Raw genomic sequence first — 6,459 nt, 5'->3', positions numbered from 1 at the left:
GGGGGGGGGGGGGGGGGGGGGGCCATAATGACGACGGCAGAGTTGCGTTTGCGTGCTTCTAGTAAACACAGAAACTGGCGAACGGCGGTCTTTCGAATCAGCTTTGACCGCGACTCTGGAAGACTTGAACAAAGAACGGCACTGAAGTCATTCTTAAAAAGGGAATATGTGTTCGGAGTTTTGCCGACCGGATACGGCGAATGTTTAATCTGTCAACCAGGCTCTGTTTCACCTTCGTTGATCTGGTTGGTTGTAGCGCTATCCTATCGCGTGCAGAGGGAGTTTGAAAGACCGTTTATCCCGCCCCTCAGATTGAGCCCTGTCAATGGTGAGTTTCCAGACCAAACATCTTGATGTGGGTCTGGCTTGTCAGGCTACTTCACTACAACTGTGAAGGGGTGAATTTTTTTTATAACTTATTCGTTTATAAAGCCTTGAAGTTCTGCATTATTAGGGGTGTGGCCACTTTGATTGACAGGTGGATAGCCATTTATCCACTGTCTGTTAGTCCTGTCACCTAAGCTCCGCCCATGTCCCGGCTCTTTGCCCATTTCTGTCATTCGCGAGTGACGCGCGATGAAGCACTACTAAGATGGCAATGGCCAGCTAGTCTCTAATTTACGCTCCAGAACTGCTCTTCAGAATCATATCGGTGACGTCACAGACACTTCGTCCATATTTTTTTACAGTCTATGCTTAAAACTGCAAGCGCCGAACGCCTGTGTATGTGTACGAGTATGAAGAGGTATACAAAAGAAGTATGCTTTGCAAGACTGTGTGTTCGACTGTGTGGATATGCTCGCGTGCGCATATAAAAACTTAAGCTGCACGGGAACCCTCCTTATGACGGAAATTACGTCACACGGACATTGCGCGGACCGTCGCAGAACGTGGACAGCCGAAGTATACTTTGGGCTTTAAACAGAGCGGAATGCGTAAAATGAAGTATACCTGGCTTTTTAGAAAAAAAAACCCTCATAAATTCGTACTTTATGAATTCGAATGTCCATGAATTTGTACTACCTAACCGTCAGTGGGGCGTAACCAATTTGGCAAATGTAAAATAGTTATGAAGATTACAAATTGTGTTGGTTTGCACACAAATTCAAAGTATCCAATACTTTGTATTGAGCCTAGAACATCCCATATGCTCCTGAATTGAAAGAGACAATTGTTATTGAAAAGATTGTTGGTCTATTTTTTGTGTGGTGTATTCTGTGATGGTTTGTGTACGGGAGTTTTTAAACGTCGGAAAGAGAAGGTGAATAGAGGGAATGTTTTTTTATGATGTTTGGTTAGAAGGGAATCCAGTCAGGTAAGGTTAGGCGTGATTAAACAGTTCTAATGGGTTTGAAGAAGTGTTCGCTGTGGAAAGAAAACTAAGGCTTTTTATGATAATTAGCACTTCAGAGAGCTTGCAGCATCTCATTATGGTGTCACAGTGGCACTGCGTCGTCATAATAGCTCTAGTGAGGCGCTGTGTTCTAGAAACACACTAGTTATTTCTGTTGGAAAACTGACTGCAACCTAATTCAAGTGAGCAGCCTTGTCTGAAGCCATTGTTTTTCAAAACATGACTTAAGAGTGCACATGCCGAGGTTTAGAAACTTGCGAATGGATATCCACCCCAGCTCGACGCTGCTGCAAACCTCTTCATGACAATTAAAAAGTTGCTGTAAAAGAATGGGGCTCCTCGCCTCCAGCCGCGGCATCAAGAGTATAGGCTACGTGCGCGCTGTGAAATCATATTACCCGAGTGCTCGGTTAATTACAGATGCTTGCGAAGAGCGGCGTGGATACAAATGTCACACTGATTCGGATGTCGAGCTGCCAGGGGGTTTGGATCAGATGCCGAGATAGATTGATCGTGTCTCTAATGGTTCACAGCATGTCGAGATGTATTAACATCATCAAGAGGAATCATTTGAGCTTCCTGCGTCTGCGAATGGCTGGATTCACTGAGGCGTCTATATGTCTTGTTGGTGTAAAACACAAGTTGTAAGAATGTACATGATCGATTGTGAGTTTCATGCCTGAAAAAATCATGGATGAATTTATATTTTTGTAGTTGTGCTCTGCTCGAAGTTATTTAATCGGCAAGAATTAAATTATTAATTGACTTGGTAATAGCGGACGAAAATTCCTTGGTTAAAAGGTGTCGCAATGCCCTCACTGTAAATTGTCTTTGTTGGTTTAACTTAAAAAAGTAAGTAATATGGTTGCCTTAAAATGTTGAGTTTAGTAAAATGAAAATTTTAAGTTGATACAATGAAGGAAATTGGTTTAATAAATAGAAGCTCAAAATATTATTGCATCTGAACCACATAACATTTTCTATAAATCATGAAAATAGCACAATTTGGCATGTTTTACTGCGTCATCACAAATAAAACACACGTTAACCCAATATGTTTACAAAATATTTTAATAATATTTGAATATAGGTTGTCGATTCTCAAAAATGTTCATTGTATTAACTCAATTTTTTTATTTCAATGAACTCAAAATTAAGGCAACCAGGTAACTTATTTTTTACAGTGAACAGTTAAATATTTTCAATATTATCAATAATCCGACTAACAATACCTGGATAATAAGAAAGGTAGGCCTATATTAGGCATGGATTAGAGTGGAGAGAGCCGTATGTATGCGCACTGTGATGTATGACGTGTTTAAAGGGAGTGTGGTAGGTTTTTTTTTCAGTGTTCATTTGTATTTCTGATCAGATGCATCAGTGTTTGGTTTGAGGCGCAGGGGCGTTTTGTGTTCATTTTGATGCGAACAAGTGCAGAGAGGGAACGTACTGCGGCAGTCTAATCTCTCGCTGTTTTCTGTCCCTGTCTCTGCTTGACTGTCTGCACTAATTATCATTCCTCTCCTCTTAATTAACAGTCATAAAAAACAGCATGCGAGGCCGGTAACGTCTCGCTTAAAAAAGTGTTTTGATGAGAGTCACTTCACTGCAAGTTAAATTTGATTGATTGCTTTGATCATGCACCCACTTTACAGACTGCTGTCTGTGTGCAAGGGTTTTTCTTTTTCTTCTAAATATTATCTTGTACATGTACAGCAGATTCTTGGACTCTATGTAGGCTAATCAAAGTACAAGTGAGTTCTCAGATAAGAAGTGAAGATGCTGAGATGACACATGGTTTCTGTGTTACAGACCATTGATGTCTGGATATTTGCAAACCCTCATAAGACATATTAAAAAGTGTTCCCTTGGACATTATGAGAGAGAGCCTTGTATTGATATTATTCAGCGCTCAGCCAAATCTACATTTTGTATGCATTTCTTTTAAAGATCTAAAGGTCTGGAGCTTCAGCTTTTAATTTTCGGCAGTTTTGTTTTGTGGTTTTTACTTTACATTTCATTTTTGTACCTTTTTTTATGTTTACATTGTATCTTGCATTGTCCTAACGGAAAACACAATAAAAATGTATCCTCCTTGTTCTTAAATTCCATTGTCATGCTTTGGTCTACATTTAGAGCATTCATTCATTCAGAAATCAGAATTCATAAATGAAGTCATGATGGTCATTGGAATAGCATAACACTACGTATTTCTGCATATAGTATGAATATGACAATTTGCAGATTTTGGCATGGACTACCAAGTGATTTTTGGAAAACTGTAAAACTGTAGATTCCAATATCCCACAATGCTTTACCTTCCATTTCCAGTGTGAAGAACTGGAAGTAGCCCATTCAAGGTGTTTTTTTTTTTTTTTTTTTTTTTTGTGACAAGCAGTAAATGTAATTAAAAACAAACCATACAACTCTAAGATGATTCAACACATCACTCACATGCATAAAATGTCACGTGATAATATAATTATCTGATACTTAATATCAGATACATAATTGCTGATACTTTTTAAAGTTTATGCTTGGCTAGCATAAATGTTAGCGTGCTACCATATTATTTTGGATTATTAAATAAATAAATAAATGTAAAATACTGTGCACAGTAACCTACTTCCATAAATGTGTATAATTTGACTGCAACACATCTTACTGTGGGGAATATTGTATCGTTGACCGAGTCATCCATTTTCCTGGAATATAAATAGATTTATTTTTATTTTGTCATCATTATTTTGTTTTAAGGAGATAAAAATGGTGCCAATCAATCTTGATTGACATGGCAAAATAATTTTCGTCGACCCAATCTGGCAACACGCAATGCTGAACGAACCTAGGCCTATACTGGCAATTGAAACAAAAATGGACATTCCTAACGCAAATGCATCTATCAACGATACACTTCAGACATAACTTAAGTTATGCATTTTGTGAAGTAGGCTACATTTGTAGAACATAAGGCATAATTTTACACAGTCGAAATGGATTAATGATTCATACCTTTCAGCATCTTGCCGGGACCAGAGCACAGTTGCAGATGTCCTGATCAGGACAGTGTGCGCATGGTGATGGACAGGCAGTTATAATCCGAAAGTTATTCAACTGTGCTCTTAGAATATTTATAAAGTCTAGAGTCATAGTAGCCTAATCTACGTTTTGAGATTTGTGTCTCTCTCCCATTCATAGTCGTTAGCCTATAGCTACAACTTCCTGTTAATGTATGGGGCATAGCAATCATACAGCTAAAAGTTCGCGCTAAAAACCTGTCATTAATGATGACGGCTGCCTGCTGATCGGCAGTGGCGCCACCAGGGGGTGGCCAGGGGTGGCCACGGCCACCCCTGCCAAACCCCTGGCCACCCCACTGGCCACCCCGCTGGCCATGGCGTAGGTTTAGGGGGGGACGCTAGGTACTAGTCCAATCAATATTTAGAATAAGCAAAATGACGCGTCCCGTATCAAACCAATACGGGACGCGATGCACAAGATTGCGTTTTAGCGGCGCTTTGCTGCCATAGCGACGGAGTCTCGAGAACATGCGCTGGAAAATTGCGTGTTTTTTTAAAAACATGTCGAGCTCGCGTCCACAGTTTGAACGCAAGAGGATTTCCAGATATAGGGTTGAATAGAAAAAAAGGTATCATGAGTGGGTCTGTCCAGTAACTTAAGATGAACCCAAGACAAACTGCAGCCTTTGCAGAGAAGCATTTCCGTGTCTCCGACTGTCTGACTTAAAGCATGCGATGACAGACACATCCGTGAAATAAAGGTAGGCCTATTGTTTTTTTAATGGATAATATAATATAATATTCCATACATTATCAGAGCTTGGCAGACTTATTTTTCTAGACATTAGAACGGTTAATTAATAGATTATAGCCTATTAATGTTATCAATTTATCATTTAGCAGTTTGATATTTAAAAAATATTTAGATTAAAATGGGACAAATAATTACATAATAATATAGTCATAATAGTAAATTAATAAAGAGGATTAAACATTTTTGAATTTCAGAATTGTTAGTAAAGTGGTTACTGGTTCAGAATGACTGCATAAAGAGACAGTGCACCCAAAAATGAAAAATCTGTCATAATTTCCTCACCCTCAAGTTGTTCCAAACCTGTATGCATTTCTTTATGTAGATGTATTGAAGAAACATTCCTACCATGGAAGTCAATGTTGCCCCCAAAGCAAACATTTGGTTACAAACGTTCTTCAAAATATATTATTTTATGTTCAACAGAACGAAGCAACTCATACAGGTTTAGAACATCATGAGGGAGAGTAAATGATGACAGAAATTTCAATTTTGGGTGAACTATCCCTTTAAAGTACACCAATACAGGCTACTAAAGAGTTCTTCAGAAATAAACAAAATAATCAAAAGTAAAATAATTTAAAATGTGTTCTGTTGCAAGTTTACATACTGTTGCATTGATTCCATGTTTATTGTTGAGCTGTTGTCATTTTTCATTGTCACTCTTATCACTCTTTAATTGCCAAGTTCATAAATTATTTTCAAAAACGGATTCAAAACTGATTTGGAAAAAAAAAACATACACACAAAATAACTTATTTTCAATATAAAAAGTGATTGTGGACTGGATATTTTTTGACCTTTTATCACAGTCTTGGACATGTCAAAGATTAGGAACAACACTGGCTTTGATATATTGTTAGTTTGTGTGCAGCATCAGATTTACATTTTTTTTAATCCCTCATTTATATGCAGTTATTATACTCTATACAAATGCCAGAAACTAAGCTTCTTCTTTTTTTCTTCAGCACAGGCCTATCTAAAGGGTTAATGGTGCCACCTGGTTATCAACTGTAAAAAATACACATTTACCTCCTCCCAAAAGGGAAAACCACCAACAAGAATGCATGATTATATGGTGTCATGGCTTTCCAATCAAAATATGTGGCTATAATGGAAGTCAATGGGGCAAAAACAGGCACGAACAGTAAATGAGGGAGGAAAAATCTGATGCTGCACAAAAACTAACAATGCATCAAAGCTAAAGTTGTTACAAATCTTTGACATGCCCAAGACTTTTATATATATATTTTATATTTAAAATAAGTCATTTT

This window comes from Pseudorasbora parva, chromosome 4 (assembly GCF_024679245.1).
Source record: "Pseudorasbora parva isolate DD20220531a chromosome 4, ASM2467924v1, whole genome shotgun sequence".
In the NCBI taxonomy this organism is placed as follows: domain Eukaryota; kingdom Metazoa; phylum Chordata; class Actinopteri; order Cypriniformes; family Gobionidae; genus Pseudorasbora; species Pseudorasbora parva.
This window is presented reverse-complemented; position numbering follows the sequence as displayed.